This window comes from Ursus arctos, unplaced genomic scaffold (genome assembly GCF_023065955.2).
Source record: "Ursus arctos isolate Adak ecotype North America unplaced genomic scaffold, UrsArc2.0 scaffold_16, whole genome shotgun sequence".
NCBI classification, from domain to species: Eukaryota; Metazoa; Chordata; class Mammalia; order Carnivora; family Ursidae; genus Ursus; species Ursus arctos.
In genome coordinates, this window is record NW_026622830.1 from 50,288,409 (window position 1) to 50,305,580 (window position 17,172).

At 44.8% G+C, this 17,172-nt stretch overlaps 1 protein-coding gene across 1 annotated transcript in view; it reads right to left on the bottom strand.

Annotated features, from left to right (window-relative positions):
- LOC125281422 (dual oxidase 1-like) overlaps positions 1-16,951 on the bottom strand; it is a 233,379-nt gene extending 216,428 nt beyond the window's left edge. The window contains 1 exon segment of the mRNA XM_057313037.1: positions 16,860-16,951. The gene's annotated coding sequence lies outside the window, so the exon portion shown is untranslated.
- Positions 16,952-17,172: the final 221 nt, after the last annotated feature.

Below are 17,172 nucleotides of genomic sequence, written 5' to 3' on the forward strand. Positions count from 1 at the left end.
TCTCATCGTAACTTATCCTGACGGATTCTCAGTATAAACAATACGGAGACTCGGATGTATCCATGACTCTCTGGCTGCAGGGACCCCTGACTGGACACGTCCTCCCATAAGGAAGTTACCTCCCTGCTCATACAGGGTTATCTCATCCTGGGCGGACTACGAGGGATTCAGGGATCTGAAGCCAAGATCCAGCTCTAAACCGGCTTCTGAAGCCCTATCTCAGATTCACTCTGTTATTTGAAACCAACAAAAGGGAAGTACTTTTTTCTAATGTGCTGACAATCTATGTAATCTTAATTCTCAGTATGTCTTTATCCTCTCAGAGTAGGTCAAACCTTTCTCAATTCAAATCTTTTTTTAACTAATACAATCAACAGTGGCCAAACCAGAAGACGCAACGGGCATTTTACTTTTTATAAATCTAAAACCCCTGAGGAGGTCAACAGAAGAAAAACACGTACAGATGAAGCAACATTTATAGCTAAATGCACAGAGCATCACAAAGTCTACAAGTGGCTAACAGGTAAGACTGGGGAGCGGGTCGGGAGCCGTGCTGGAAAAGACACCCCAACCAAGACAAAAGGAGCAACCGGCTGGCAATCCATTTCACCTGGGACACGAACTGTGGGCACCTTCCTGCCTCCGCTTGTCCCACTGAGGGACCTTAATTGACCTGAGAAGAAGATCAGATCCTGACCTACCTCAAGGACAGTCTGTCTGTTCCTAATTCCCAAACTGAAACTCCTTATAAGGCCTCTGCACACCTCCAAGAGCAAATGTAAAAAAGCAACTCAAAACTTACCAGTCCCACAGTCATGCCCTTTAGTGTACTACATTTGAAAAGTAGGCAAAATTATAAGCTGAAACACTATACAACATTTTCAACTTAAGCCCCATAAAAGGTTGAAATCTAAAAAATTACCTGTACCTGCAGCCTTCAATCCATTAAGATAGAAGGTATTCTGGAGAACATTTTTTTAACTTCCTAGAAAGATATTATTTTAGGAAAAAAACCTTTTTCAGTTAATTAAATAAAACCATTATAATACTGACTACTGCTCTTCTGGGATGCAGTCTTTCCATGCATCTTATAGATAATAAGAGTGGTCACTAAAAGCAGGAAAACTAAACATCATAAACAATGGAAAGATAATTAACAGCAACAACTGAACACATTCAAAATCTGATCCTAAGGGGAAACAGTGGATCTCCTATAATACAAGAGTTACTTAAAACATGTGTGTGTACACACACACATGTACATATATACACACAATACATGCATATGCACATATACATATATGTATACATATATACATATATGTATGTTTAATTTGAATACACACACGTATACACAGATATACATATATGTATGTATAATTTGAATATTTTTAAAAAAATCTACGTTACTTCACATTGAATGACTGGGGAGAGAAGGACCAAGGAACTGGAAAAATATGTTAAAAGTATTTAAATTTCCTTCTTATAATCATGATTGCATGCTTTTATATTTACTTCCCAGGGAAACTATAATTTAGTTCTGCTATGGTTTTAAGTATTTCTACACCTCACTGTGCTAAAAATAAAGCTTTGAATGACTTTGTCTACATAAAGTGCATTTAAATTATTTATGAGAGAAAGTACGTTTGTTTTTTGCTCTAAGTACATATAAAGTCTGGACAGAATCACAGGTGGCTTAAGGCATACTCCTTTCATTGGCATCCTGAATTCCCCCCTAAGAACCACCTCTGAGTATAGGAATTTCCTAACGCATATTTCCCAAGCTTTCTATGGAAATCAAATACCGTCTTTAAGTAAATAACAGAAATGTGAATTAATCTAACAAGAGTAAGAGAACACAAAAATCACAGCATCAATACCTGCAGGGTTTAATGTAAAACAGAACTACATATTCCTAGGCCTGAAACTTACACAGAACATTGCCAGCTGTTTGCACATGACCTCAAAGCTACAATCCATACCTCATACAACGAGATCTTTCTACACAGTGGAAAACTACACTATGTACACTCTCATTCTCTCTCTTTTTTTTTAGAGATTTTATTTATTTATTTGACAGAGAGAGAGACAGCCCCCGAGAGAGGGAACACAGGCAGGGGGAGTGGGAGAGGAAGAAGCAGGCTCCCAGCGGAGGAGCCTGATGTGGGGCTCGATCCCAGGACCCCGGGATCACGCCCTGAGCGGAAGGCAGACGCTTAACAACTGAGCCACACAGGCGCCCCTACACTCTCATTCTTAACAACCTCCCGCTCAGCTGAGCCCAGGCTCAGGCTCACAGCTCCGGGAGAAGACAGCACGCTCTCTCCCTTGTGTGCACCTATCGCAGCCCCATCCCCACCCCCTTACACAAGGTCACAGGCTGCAGACAGAAGGCACCAGTCACCAAGCCCACAAACAGCAGCAAAGGAAACAAGTCTGCGGCCCCATGGGGGCTGATTCGTGGCAGCAGCCACAATAGGTCCTAATATGAAATCAGCCATCAGGATCACTGTGTAAATGCCATGCAAACACCCGGCCAGGCTTTTTATCCTCCCCTCCTGATGAAATCCACTCATCAACTAGCTCCACCTTTTTTTTTTTTTTTTTTTTTTTGCATAAAAAGGTATACACTGCCATCTTTCCCTTTCACATCTTCTTACTTAAATAAAAGTAAGGTGGGGGAAAAAGGTAGGGGGTGAGGGCAAACAGAAAGGAGGATATATTTTCTTCAACTGTCCGAACGATCTTTCAGATGTCTACGCCATAACAGAAAATGACCTTCGTTGCCTAATAAGTATATTCTAATCTTTCATAAATCTAAATATTTAAGATTAAAAGTCAAATTCAAGAGGACCAATAGTTATTAATTTTAAAAATCTTATATACTCACTAATGAAGAATTTTTCATTCAAGAAATTTTATCAGGATTTATGACAAAATGAAGTGCACACAAGAGTGATTAAAGTTTTCCCAGGTAAAGAAAGTTCAGCTTGAGGGCTGACCAAGTCTCATCTGCCCTAGGTCCACCAAAAGATGATAAATGTAGGATCAACAGTTTCCACAAATATGCAACAGGTAGGTCTCCAACAACACTGCAGGTCCAGAACAAAATTATCATTTCCAGGTGCCCAAATCCTTCCCCATTAAGTTTCAAGTACTAGTCTAGCCATGGGGCCCAGAAATCACCGTCAGTCCCTCATTCTCGAGTAGGTCCTAACTTATGTCGCACACCCAAACACCATTACTCTACTGGGCTTTCTATTTCAAAGCAGTCATCGCTAGTAGGTAAAAACGACGAGGTACGTACACACTCATTTTATGGTATGTCGTTTCATAAAAGATTTATATCATAAAAAATTATTTTGATTAATACTCACAGTTTTAGCATTAACTATTAATGATAATCTCAATTTCACAAATTAACAAAGGTATTTTTTAAAGGCATAGACTTAGGTACTAAAATTTATATCAAAAACTAGGAGAAAAGCCAGAAACAATTCCCAATCTCCAACCAATCATCTGAAAGATCAGAGGAAAAAAGGAACAGTACCTCTGTACGGGGCCTGGGTCACTGCAGGAGCTCAGCTACTTGCAGAATGAGTGACTAGATCCTCGCACGTTTCCTCCTATTCATGTTCACGTGTTACCAGGCCCAGCTATGCTTGCGGCTCAGAGACACTAACACTGCACCAACAGGGTGGGCAAGAGACCGGAACAAACAGGCTTTTCCTGGAGTTGGGATTAACTGTTATGTTCATGACAAACCGGACAGCATTTGCTAAGGCAGGCAAGAAATGCTACTTTCCATTAAATACGATGCAGAATAAACCAATTACCCTAAGCCAGTTTAATAACAAAATAACTAAAATGAAAGTCTGCCCAAAATACAGGTTCCCCTCTGTCAAAATGGAAATCAACCTGAGATTTTCTAGATCGTAAAATCGGTAGCTAAATCAACATTAAAACGAGTAGGGGCACCTGGGTGGCTCAGTCGTTATGCGTCTGCCTTCAGCCCAGGGCTTGATCTGAGGGTCCTGGGATCGAGCCCCGCATTGGGCTCCCTGCTCCACTGGGGACCTGCTTCTTCCTCTCCCTCCCTGCTTGTGTTCCCTCTCTCATTGGCTGTCTCTCTCTGTGTCAAATAAATAAATAAAATCTTAAAAAAAAAAATTAAAACAAGTAAATTTCTTTCACAATATTTTCCAGAAAATTTAGAAATAGAGCATACGAACTGCTTTCCATTAAAAAGCATTGACTTAGGGACATCCACTTCAGACGTGCAGGAGTAACTGGTACGGAAAACGATGCCCCCCACCCCCACCCCGCCATGGTAAACAAATAGAAAAACGGTAAAAATCCATGACACTATTTTTTTCAGATCTTGAGACAGTGAGCGGCACAGGCCTGTGAGCCCCACCATCCCCTCTCTGTCCAGCTGGGAACCACCGTGGCGCGGGGCACAGGAAGGGAATCCAAGCCCAGCGCAGCAGCCTCAGGGAGTTAAGGTGAGAAAACTTCCAAGTTTTGGGAAGCTGAGTGGCTCAAATTTGCAAGGTAGAGTATCAGAGATGGAAAAGTTGTAGAAAATGAGTTTCAGAAATCTGCACAAAGATGAGAAGATAATGACAGTATGTTTAGCATGCTGAAAGAAAAAAACCATCAACCTAGAATTCTACACATCCAGCAAAAGTTTCTTTCAAAAATAAAACTGTTTATCAAGAAAGGAACGGATAAACAAGATATGACAGACTCATACAACGTAACACAACTCTGTGATTAAAAGGACAAGGGGGAGCCTGGGTGGCCCAGTTGGTTGAGCATCCGACTCTTAGTTTCGGCTCAGGTTGTGATCCCAGGGTCATGGGATCGAACCCCACACGGCCTCATACTGAGTGTGGAGCCTGCTTAAGGTTCTCTCTCTCCGGGGCCCCTGAGTGGCTCAGTCGGTTAAGCGTCTGTCTTCAGCTCAGGTCATGATCCCAGGGTCCTGGGATCGAGTCCTGAGTTGGGCTCCCTGCTCAGCAGGGAGCCTTCTCTCTCTGCCTCTGCTGCTCCCCCTGCCTGTGCACTCCCTCTCCTCTCTCTCTGTCAAATGGACAAATAAAATCTTTAAAAAAAAAAAATTCTCTCTCTCCCTCTGCCCTCCCCCCAAAAATAATAATTTAAAAAGGAATGAATTACAGATACACTAACAACATGGATAAGCTCAGCAACACTATGCTAAAACAAGCCTCGTACACCATGTACACGGTATGATTCTGTTGACAGGAAACCCCTGGGCAGGCAGAACTGAACTGAGGGGGCGAACACAGCAGTTGTCAGGGGTCAGGGTGAGAATGGCAGCAGGGGTTGGGGCAGGGACTGTGAATACTAAGGACACGAAGGAACCTTTGGGGGAAATGATAATGGTCTATGTCTCAATAAGTGTTTGGGTTGCAAAGGTGGATGCGTTTGCCACAGTTCAGTGAATGTATACTTGAGTTATGTGCAGCTGGTATAGAAATTTTACACTGAAAGAAAAATACGCTAAACAAACAATGAACTCTATCTAGTAAACAATATGCACGCTGAAACACATAGGGTGAGGTATACTGATATCCGCACTTTGAAATACAGCCTAAAAAATAAAATGGATTACTATACGGAGAAATGGATAATTGGTTATTTACGTGAGAAAGCAAGAATAATAACACATGATAGGTAAAATCCAGGGGGTGGAGGAGTCTATGGATGTTAACCATAAATTTTTACAACTTTGCCATTTGTTTGAAAATTACCATAATGAAACGTTGGGTACAAAAATAAAGATGAAGCTAGATTTCAGAGGAAAAGAATAAGACAAAAGGGAGAGTGAGCCTTCCGTAATGGTTACATGAAGACAATGGAGCAATTTCTTCCATAGATCATTATAAAAATCAGACAATATCACTAAAACCAACCATCTGAAGGAACTGGAAAATGACCAAAGGCAGGCAAGCACTTGAGAAGAAGTTACTGTCAGAACTGTCCCTGCATCTGGTACAAACCAGGGAGTGTTTGTCACTTTCCTGCCTGGCAATACTGTGAGCCCCAACTCTGGGAGGGCAGGACTGCAGCCCTACCGTACCACCTTAATGCGCAGCACACTGGCTATAAATTTAAGGGGGAAATTTTGGAAACAAGAGGGCTGCAAAATGCTGAGCTCCAAGGCTGAATATAAATACACTGCCCAAATCCCTGGCAGACAGTGAAATGTGCATAGGCAGGACAACCCAGGAAGCCCAGAGGCACAAACCAGAGGTGAAGGCTCTCCCCTGAACAATGGAGTTACCCCAGGACATCTGCCAGTTTGCTGCTCCTCTGACTAAACGTGCTTCCCAACCCGGGGCGAGCTCTACTGGCAGAAAGCAAAAGTCTTACTGGCGTGAGGTCTCAGAAGAAAGAAATGGGGGCTGGAGGACCAACTGATATGTAAAGGAGGGATGCTGGAAGCAGGGGAACCCCAAGATAAACCCCCAAATCTGAGAATACATTCTACTCCAACCTTTGACTAACCATCGAAGTAGAAAGGTGCATGTGAGACTGCGAAAGAAAGAGAAGAGAAGGGAAGAAAAATGCATCAACTGGAAGCCAATGAAACTGATCGGAGACTCGTCGGCTCCTACGAACACAACAAGATGTTTGCATCTGGAGCAGAGCTGCACAAGCACGTGCACACACACAGGAAGCGCTGGGAAGCAGTAATAGCTGGCAGCAAAGGAGCACACCTCCCACTCAGATCCCGGCCTCTAAATTCCATCTCCCACCAAAAGGAACCAGGGAATCTTGGAGAAATAGCTGATTGTACCACAGGGGCAGAGAAACTACAGGAAATGCTGGGAGTATCTTACTGTGCCAAAAGGAAGGTCGTGCTCAGAAAAGAATGGGGACGTGTCAAAACAACACAGGAGATGATTTGGAAAACCAAATCAGGGGGCATTCCAGCATCAAAATGAATGAGAGTTAAGGACTATAAGCCCCTGAATCAAACAAGAATCCGTGAAGTACTACTGGGTGAACAACTGAGTGAGTCAACAAAGGAGGGGAAACTCTCCTTAAGGGAGAATGCCAGCTGACAGGTGAGAAGAACAGCGTCCCCACTGCACGACTACCTAGTAATAACTAGTTCAAGCAAGAATCATCCGTGGGGGCGCCAAACGATCAGTTTAAAAGCTCAAAAGGTCACAGAGCCTCAAATATTTCCCTACAGATTTCCTCATTCATTACAAAGGATAAACGCTAATTTTAGAGAGCAGACACTAGGCAGATGCCGCCCTAACTTGATCACCTGAGATCAGTAATTCTCAGATTTTAGAATACATCAAAATCATTTTTCGGGCTTGTTAAAAACATAGACTCAAGCCCTAAGTTTCTGACTTAGCAGGTCAGGAGTAGGGTCCAAGAATCTGCAGCCCCACAAATTCCTAGATGTTAACCTCACCAATAACAGAACAAGCTGGCATCATGTGCCATCCTGAGACGAATAATGGATATGAGAAATGATATGATGCCCTGAGAAAGGCACAGCACCACTTCTCTGATAGCCTGGCCCCCAAAATGCGTAATCTGAGTTTAATCATGAGAAAACATCACAGGAACCCAAACGGAAGAAAGACCTACAAAACAATTAGAACAGTCTCCATGATGGAGAAAGGCTGAGAAACATATCCAGACTAAAAAGACCATAGAAACATCAATAAATACCACATGTAATTCTAGACTGGGTCCTGTATGGGGGAAAACTACTGTAATTAACAGAGCAACTGTGAATATGGACTGTAAACTACAGAGTGGCCCATGTTAAATTTGCCAATTTGATAACTATACTGATTATTTTGGGCTATGTAAAAAGTCCTTGTTCTTTTTTTTTTAAGATTTTATTTATTTATTTGACAGAGAGAGCGAGAGAGAGAACACAAGCAGGGGGAGTGTGAGGGGAGAAGCAGGCTCCCAGCAGAGCAGAGAGCCCGATGCAGGGCTCGATCCCTAGACCCTGGGATCATCACCTGAGCCGAAGGCAGACGCTTAATGGCTGAGCCACCCAGGCGCCCCAAAAGTCCTTGTTCTTGGTAAATACTTCCTGAAGTATCTAAGAGTAAAGGGCATGAAGTATGCAACTTACTCTCTTCCAGTGTGTGAAAATAAATGTGCCACGTGTACTTCTATATCCAGAGGTGGGGGGAGGGGGCCATGCAGGCAAATGTCACAAAATGTTAACAACTGGTCAATCTAGGTGAAAGGGTATTTGGAAGTTGCCTATACTACTTACAACTTTTCCAGAAAAACACACAAGGCTTCATTTTAAAACAAAACAAACAACAACAACAACAAAAACAAGGAGTAGCAAATTAGAAAGGGTGGTAGAAGGGTGTTCAGAGGCTGCCCGCCACACAGCCTCATATTGAGGAAAATAGCAGAAGCGGGGCCACCACACGCTGAAAATGACAGGTGTTCGTACTGAGGATCCTGAGTCATCCAGAAAAACCCCAAAGGAGTTTAATATCTTTTAGTACATTTTGTTTAAGATGACCCGTTAAGTACCCTTTTGAACCACAAGAGAAAACAAACACGGTTAAACACTTTTCAAACTTCATGCTCCACATCCGTTTTCTTCTATTCTACAAATACAACTTCTCAGTGGAACAGCGAGTCACACTGTAAGCTGTTCGCAGACATCCCCCCACGCGGGCGGGCTGTCCAGCGGCACACACCACTCACACTGGGACCCACACAGCGCCCCTGCGGCGGCACGGTGACAACTGCAGCAGGACAGCCACCTGGCGGACAGCAGCTGGAAAGGTCGCCAGTTGTAAGAAGCATCCCAGCAGGGGCCAAACCCTCAAAACCAGTCAGTGCACAGATTCCCACAGCAAAACACAGGGACAGTCAGACGAGAACAAACGCAAGGCAGAACAGCCTACTCCTTCTGTTCCCAAACACAACGGTCACGGAGGCCGTTAGTGCATATTGACTACGTGATGACCATTCAGAGGACAAGGTTACCAGAGACAGTGAAGCCAGCCCCCAGCCCCCAGAGCAGCGCACAGGATAAGCAAACATAAAGCAGCTCAGGAAGGGCCTCTTACACTGCATCTTACTGTATCAGATTCCATTATAACCACACACGGCAATATCCTCTGATCGCAAAATAATGAAGACCTCATCATTTAAATGAATGGCCTTCTTATTGTCTATAGTCAGATTTTGATTTTTAAATGAAAAGTAAATACACAACTTTCCACTCTAATCCCCTTCCCTGCCCACTGTTGTGGCTTTGCTAAGAAGGGTTTATTAGGAAAAAATGCTGAACAACTGCTCTGCAGGGCATCGCAAAGCACCACATACTAATAACAAGCGACCCTCTTACATACTGTGAAGAGACCTGACTCGCAACTACAATGAAGCCTTACGTTTGGTGAAGCTAACTTGTATTATTTTCTGTGTACATTCTTAGGTCTAGCGGTTTGAAATATAATCATACCCTACAATTACAGCTGATTAAAGACAGAGCTGAAGACTGTATAATTAAGTTTGTCATGAATCAAAGAAAACATTTTTTATTAATTTTTAAAGCTAGTAAAACTATTTTTCTCCACAGCTACAAGAGCCTGAACAACATGGAAGGAATCTTAAAATAATTTAACTGATAAAACATCTTTTATTTATGCTAATTACGTGACATCCATACTACATAACCATGTTATACAAAAACAAACCACATTATAAAGCCTTCAGGTCGTGAATAAGAATGTAAAAATAAACCAAAGACTCCAAGATCCTCTGTTTTCACAAAGTGTCTGTGCTACAATCTATTTCATTTAAACTTTCAGGATACCTAATCCAGAAAAATTAAATTTAATCCACTGGAAAGAAAAAGGGAGCTCAAGCATGGGTATAAATGTGTGTGCCTGTGTGTGTGTGTAATACCTACGTGTGTATATACATAAGTCATCCACCTTTCTTTGGGTTTGGCTTATTGAGGTAAAATTTACATACAGTAAAACACTGTTCGCTGGGTTCTGACTGACACAGTCAGTGTATGACCACCATCACAGGGCAGACATGGCCTACTTCCATCACCCACGAAGCACCCTCACGCCCTCCTGTACTCAGTCCTCTCCTCCCCTAGCCTCAGCCCCCGGCAACCACTGATCCAATCTGTTCCCATAGTTTTGCCTTTATCCGAATGTTATCAGGGGGGAACCACAGTTGTACAGAGCTCTGTGTTTGCCCGTAACAGAACGCTCTGGACGTGCTCCTGTTTTGCTGAGGATGTCAGCAGTCAGTACCTCTGTGTTGCTGTACAAGGACTGCCCCACCGCACAGGTGCACCGCAACCTGTTCACGCATTTCCCACCTGACGGACCTCCGAGTTGTTCTCCATCTTCGGTAAATAGGAATAAAGCTGCTATAAGCAATCATATGCAGGCCTTTGTGTAGAGATAAATTTGCATGTCTCTTGGGTAAAGGCCTTCATGTAGGACTGCTGGATCGTATGAGAAGCATATATTCAAGTTTATAAGAAACTGCCACACTACTTTTTCAAAGTGGTTATAACCCTTTGCATCCCCACCAGCAAAGCACGTTGTAGTTCTAGCTGTCCCACAGCCCTGCACCTGAGCACTGTCCCCTTCTGCTGCCTTGTTTTGTGGGAATGGGAGGCATTCTCACAGGACTGCAGCGCTACCCACTGCGGCTGTCACGGGCACTTCCCTAATGAGGGATGATGGGGAGAGTCTTTTTGTGTGCATGTTGTTATCTACAGGAAATGGATGAAGTATCTACTCAAAGCTTCTCACCATTTTTCCAGTTGAATTTTTTGCTGAGACACCTATCCTTTTAATAGACAGTTTATCAAAGAAGAAATGATGGAAAGTTTGTCTATTTTGTTAAAGCACTTAGAATTCATGAGCAGGAGACACAAATCTAACATGTTTCCTTGCCATCGCCACTCCCAACGCCCCACTTGCCCCTCCCCCCTGGCAGATAGCAACGATATGCCAAAGCAGGTAGAAAGAAAGAAACATCCTCTCTCCCCCTTAGTCAGAGTGTAAGAATCACAGGAAAAGCTGCCTGCCTACTACTAGGGTCAGAAACAGACGTATTTTCCCATTTTTACAAGTATGGGATGAATCCATAATCTTTCTTCAGTATGAGCAGAAACACCAATGACGGGGAACCACGTGCAATGGTTGGCAACACTAGTGACAACGCATCCCGACGTGGCGGAAGCACGGCTGGCACGTGACAATACTGAGGGTCTGCAGACCGCTCAGTGGGCGGCAGCCCTCCCCCTCTCTATCACAGGCAGAGCCCGCACACAGGAGCACCACGTGCACTTCAGAGCAAGGGCTAAGCTTTCATGTCAAGGAACAGGAGAGCCTGCCACCACCACGTGGAGCCTCGGGCTGACTGGTATCTGGCTCCGGGCTCTCCTCTGCAGCGTGGGGGCAGTAATCACTACCTTGTTATTATAAACACTACACACAACTCAAAACACACGATGAATGACACACATAAACGGCAGGTATCACAATTCTGACGACTTCCCTCACGTAGAATTCCTGAATCACAAACGTAACTACTATTGGCAAGATAAAGGGTGTCCTGCGCAAAGCCTGGAGCATAAAGCAGAAGCTTCAGGAAGCAGGTAACATTTGGACACGGCGGACCCACTGAACTAAACACAGGCTCCTGACCGTCCATGAGAATAGCCAGGCACCCACATAAAAGGTGCAGCACATTTACGTAAAAGGTGCCCTGGAGTTGGCAGTCCTGAAAGGCACTTACGGACTTTATTTCCTATAATCCTGCCTCAGCATTTCAAACTGCGCGATGCTTCTTTTCAAAAGAAGCCAATCCACTCACTCTTGGTTCTGCACCAACTCGTTCCCGAGTTCGCGACGGGCCTCCCTAACTGAGCCACGGAGACAGGGCTGCGCTTGCCCGCCTCTGCGACACCGCGGCCTCCCTGCACACCATCCTGCGCATCCAGCTAGACACAGAGCAGCCTCTGAAACGTCCTGTGGTCGCTCATCCTGCTCCCGCCTGACGACCGCAGCGGGGGGCTGCACTGGTCACGCCTGCACGATGACTGGCTGGGCCGCCTCAGTGACGGGATAGTCCATAAAGATTTTGCCATGAACGAATACATGGAATCAACAGTTTAAGATGATCTCTTGGATTTAAGTGTCTTGATATATCCTATGCGCAGGTTTTAAGAAAATATTAAAATTTATGACGGGGGCCCCTGGCTGGCTCAGTCAGTAGAGTGTACGACTCCTGACCTCGGGGTTGTAAGTTTGAGCCCCACACTGGGTGTACAGATTACTTAAAAGATAAAATCTTTCAAAAAATAAAAAATTTATGACAGATGTTTAACGATCTGAATGTCACATTTTCCATGGAAATCTATTTAAAGGTCTTAAAGGAAGAGTCAGTAACTAAGTTAACATGTACCACCTAGCGAGGCGCCACAATACAGGCTTTGTAGGTTAACAAAAAGTAACCGATCTCGTCCCGCTCTGCTTTTTCTCACCTTCTCCACCTGGAATTCCTTTCCCCAACTACCACGAGCCCCACTCACCATGCCCGGACCTGCTCCCTCAGGAGGACACCGTCCCCCTCCCTCTGATCTCCCCATCACTGTCTTCCCCATCAGGATTCTCTACCCGGTCTCGCCTGCTCCTGCAGGATCTGCCCTACGCACCTCAACCCTGCTACCATGGGAGAGTAACCTGTCCAGCATGCAAGAAAACAGATGTCCCTGGGGGTGAAGACAGAAGGAATACACATGAGCAGATGGCAAATTTTATTAAGAGGCCTTACTGTCAGGGAGAGTGAGAACTCTTAAGAATATCAAGCAAACAGAAAAAAAAAAAAAAAAGTGGCAACTGTTAAGCTCAAGAAAACAGGAAAACAAAAAGTGGAACTAAAAGGGAATATAATCATGCTACATTCACCAGCTCAATAGTGAGCAACATTAACAAAGTCAAAACAGTTCGCCAAATTATGGTTCTAAACAAAAATTGTGCTACAACTATGTGGGGGAAGATGGGAGTTCAAAATGTAACTTTTTCTAAAAGTGACGCATCGATGGCCCTGCCTCTACATAGATATTGCTGGGAACCGTGGACAGAAATGCTACAAGAAACAGATAAGCAGGATTCCAGGCAGCTCTGGGAGGCGGATGGTGGAGGCAGGACAGGAGCCCGCTGGGTTCTGCATGAACCATTCAACACTGTTTTACTTTTGAACACATGCACCTACCACCCTCTGATAGAAGTGAAATTTCTAAGTAAGAAAAAGAAACAGATTCTCTAACAGAAGCACTTCCAGCAGGACATAAGCGTTTTCCTACAACTTTTCAACCACACTACCCCCTTCCCCCTTCAACAGTGTCTCTCCACCCTCAGGACACAGGGCAGCTGAGGACAGCGTGCATGGCCTGAGACCTGGCATCAGCCTGCCGGCTCCGTACTCTTGAGAAAGCTACTGTAAGCTCTGAACCTGACCTTTCCCCGCCCGTGACATGAAGACACCACCACGGACCTCAGGGACCCGGCTGCGTTGCTCAGCACCCAGACGGTGAGTAAGTGTGAGGATGACCGTACACCCTGGACCTAAGTCACCCAGATGCAATCTGTCTCACTACCCTCTCCCCCTTCACACCACCGTCCAGGCGGGCTTTCATTCTGACCACGCCCCCACACTGCGCCGAGCACTTGCCAGAGTGTCCTCCAAGTCGCCAAACCCGAAGGCCAAACCTCAGTCCTCATCATGACCTTTCCTGACACTTCAGAGAGTTGACCACATCCTCCTCCTGGACACTTCTTCCCTTCTTCCCATGGTGCCAGTGCTTGTGGTCTTCTTCACACCTGCTCTGTGCCAAACACTGCTCATGTTCGTCCTTGAGCACTCGATGGCAGAGTGACCCGAGGCTCAGGCTTGCTTGTCTTCTCTGTGCTCACTCCCTCGGTGACCACAGACCGTCACTGCGTTTTCATGGCCACTTCCAGCTCAGACTTCTCTTCCAAGCTCCAAATGCCTATTTACAACTGCCTACATGACATCTCTACTTGGATCCCTAACAGAATCACAAACTTAAAATGCCTACAGTGAGCTCCCCATCTGGCCCTCTAAACCAAGTTCCACCCACAGCCTTCCCCCCATCTAGTTGCCCAGGCCAAGAGCCTTCTAGTCAACTCAACTCCTCCCTTTGTCCTCACGCCCCTTATCCAATCTGTCAGCAAATCCTACTGCTTCTACCTTTGAAATACATCCAAGGCCCAACTGCTTCTCACCACCTCCAGTTTTCCTGCTCCAATCCCAGCCTCCGCTGCTGCTCACCTGGTTCCCTGAACAGCGTGCCGATAACCTCCTGGTTGTCCTCTACTCTCCCCCACCCTCCAACCCCCACCACCAGTGTCTATTCCCAACACACTAGCCTTTCAAACCTCAGCCGAATCTCAGGGCTCAACACTGAGGGAGGGACAGCTGCCCTCCGGAGCCGACAGCCAGCACCGCCTTACCCTAGCAACTCTTTGTTTCGACAAACAGCCCCAGAACCTCACAGTTCAATCTATGTCAATTGTTCTTAGCTGCCCTGACGCTAAATAACCTATCTTTATTCATCAAATGGGGGGGTTTCAGATGGGTCTCCGGGCAACCTTCCTTTCTGTCTACTGCCTCCCCACACCCCATTAACCCTGAAAATAATCTCCATACATATCCCAGCAATTCAACTCCTCCAAAACGTTACTTTGCTTTCCTAGAATTCTGATTGTAAAACACCTCCATCCCAAGTTCTGCCTTAAGAATGCAACACCCCAAAACAAATCAAGAACCAAGAACCTGATCCATCCTGCAGGGGCTCAAGTGGACCAGGGCCCTCAGGTACATCAAGGGCCCCGGATCTCAGAGGAACACCATTAAGTTGATGCTGTACAAAGCCAGGCTTACTCGTGTGGCCTCACCAGTTGTCCAGAATTGGGGGAAACAATTATAGAAACACTGGTTATAAGGTTATTTTCCTGGGTTTACATATTTTCAAACAGGGGTGGAGGGGAGGGGAGCGCCAAACTAGAAGCAGCAGATTATATCCCGGTGCTCAAAGTTCCAGTGAGCCAAGAACGGGGCTCTCAGTTCCCTGTCAGGCCTTCGTTCCGCTGCACATCACATTAAGAAGAAAAATTTTGTGTAATTTCTGCTAAATATGAAACTGTCTTGGGCTCTACATGACGAACGATTTTTAATAGCTAATGCTGATGAAAAGTTATACTTGATATTCTCCCTCTTGTTTGGATCCACTAAGAAAAGAGAACTTATTTTGTGGCAAGTATTAAACACTACTTCATCCAGCCTTTAGTGAAAACTACCCATGGGTCAAGCAGAAAACATGCAGAAACGAAATAACAAAATCTTTCCCTTAAAGATGCAGAAACAGACTTGTACCCAATAAATATAGCCCACTGGTACAGGAAGAAACATCGAAATGTGCAGGGAGGCTGGGGAGGAGACAAGGGATGTAAACAGCTGGGCATGGCCTTCTCCAAAAGACAGCAGAGTCACACCTGGCACAGCACACAGAACAGGTGCCTCTCGTAGCCAAGAAAGGGTAGAAGGAATCAGAGAAAAGGCGCAAGACTTCCAGGCCTTACTTGGAAACTGAAACTTCGTGACACAATTTTCCTTCCCTTCCCTAATACCTAATCCTGGCAGAAACAAAAGTGGGTTTGGGGGAGAAAAGAGAACAAAGGAGGAAAGTGAACTGACCCCCAGAAGGAAATGGAAAAACAATCCAGGGTCCTGCCCCTTGGACACCTAAGACAAACACAATGCCAAAGTCAAATTCAACGTAATTATAAATGATTCTGAATTCTGAATCCATGAAGTCTAAGTTTATGGGGCTTTTACACCAAAGCAATGTATTGCGAAAATCTTACCAATGCTAATACCACAAGACAGATTGATGAATCTTCTATCAACGATCTGTCCTCGATTTACCACTAGGCCTACCAGAAAGAGCAGTCTTTGGAAATAAGACAAACTGGAATAGAATCTCAATTCTATAACCTCCCAACTGTGGAGTGCAGCACAAGTGCCAAGGTTACAAATTAACAAATCACAAATAACCCAATCTCTGGGGCTTAGTTTTCCTCTCATTAAAGTGGGGGAACTGCCACCAAATAGCAATTGCTAACATTTGTGAATGCTGAGCACATTTCACATTTCTTATGGCATCTTCACCACAACCCTGGGAGAGCACCCTTTGTCAGAGGAAAGGGCTAGGTTTAAGTAGTCAGTGAAGAGTTCGCATGGAGAGAAAACTAGGTTTCGGTAGTTAGTGAAGTTAGTAAGTAAGCAGCCAAGCCAACATCTGAATCCAGAGCCCATAAGAATAAAACACAAGTAAAAAGCACAGGCTCCAAAGCCAGACTGAGTCTGAATCCCAGCTTTGCTTTTTACTAACTTAGTAACCTTTAACCTCTGTTTCAGTTATGCAAATGTGAAACAGGGGCAAAGGGTAGCCTCATTCAGGGGATTACTGCCAGAGACTCACCTAGGAGCTGGATGGCCCAGTGCTGACCCTGTTGGGCCACTCTTCTAGGGCACATGCTGCTACTGTCACAACTATCAGGGACAGGACTGTCATCCTGCCTGCCTCTCTCCACACATAAAAGGCACTAAACAACTGATACTTCTTCCCTCACCTACTCTGCAAAATCAACTAGCTTTTATTTGTTTCTAGTATATGTCAAAGAAACCTTAAGACAGATGAAAGAAAAATCAAAACAAAAGGAAAAACCAAAACACAAATGTAGCAAGAGAATTATACTCACAGTTCTGAAGGCCACGGTAACTCTGTGAAGAAATCAAACGTGGGTTTAAAGGAAATGCTCCCGGTTTCTCTTTCCTCTTTCCATAGTCCTCAGAGAACCTGACAAGGAGAGACAACATGCGCATTAAAACCCCCTTCCTTTCACTTCTTGAAGCTCTACTGAACTCACCCCTCAGCCAGTTCCATCACCTCCCACGCAAGCCTACTGGGCAACGCCTGGGATGAGGGGTGAGAAGAGGGCACCACGTCCCTGTCTTCAAACCTATTTCTACTTAAGAAACACACAGGAAGGAGCACCTGGGTGGCTCAGTCGT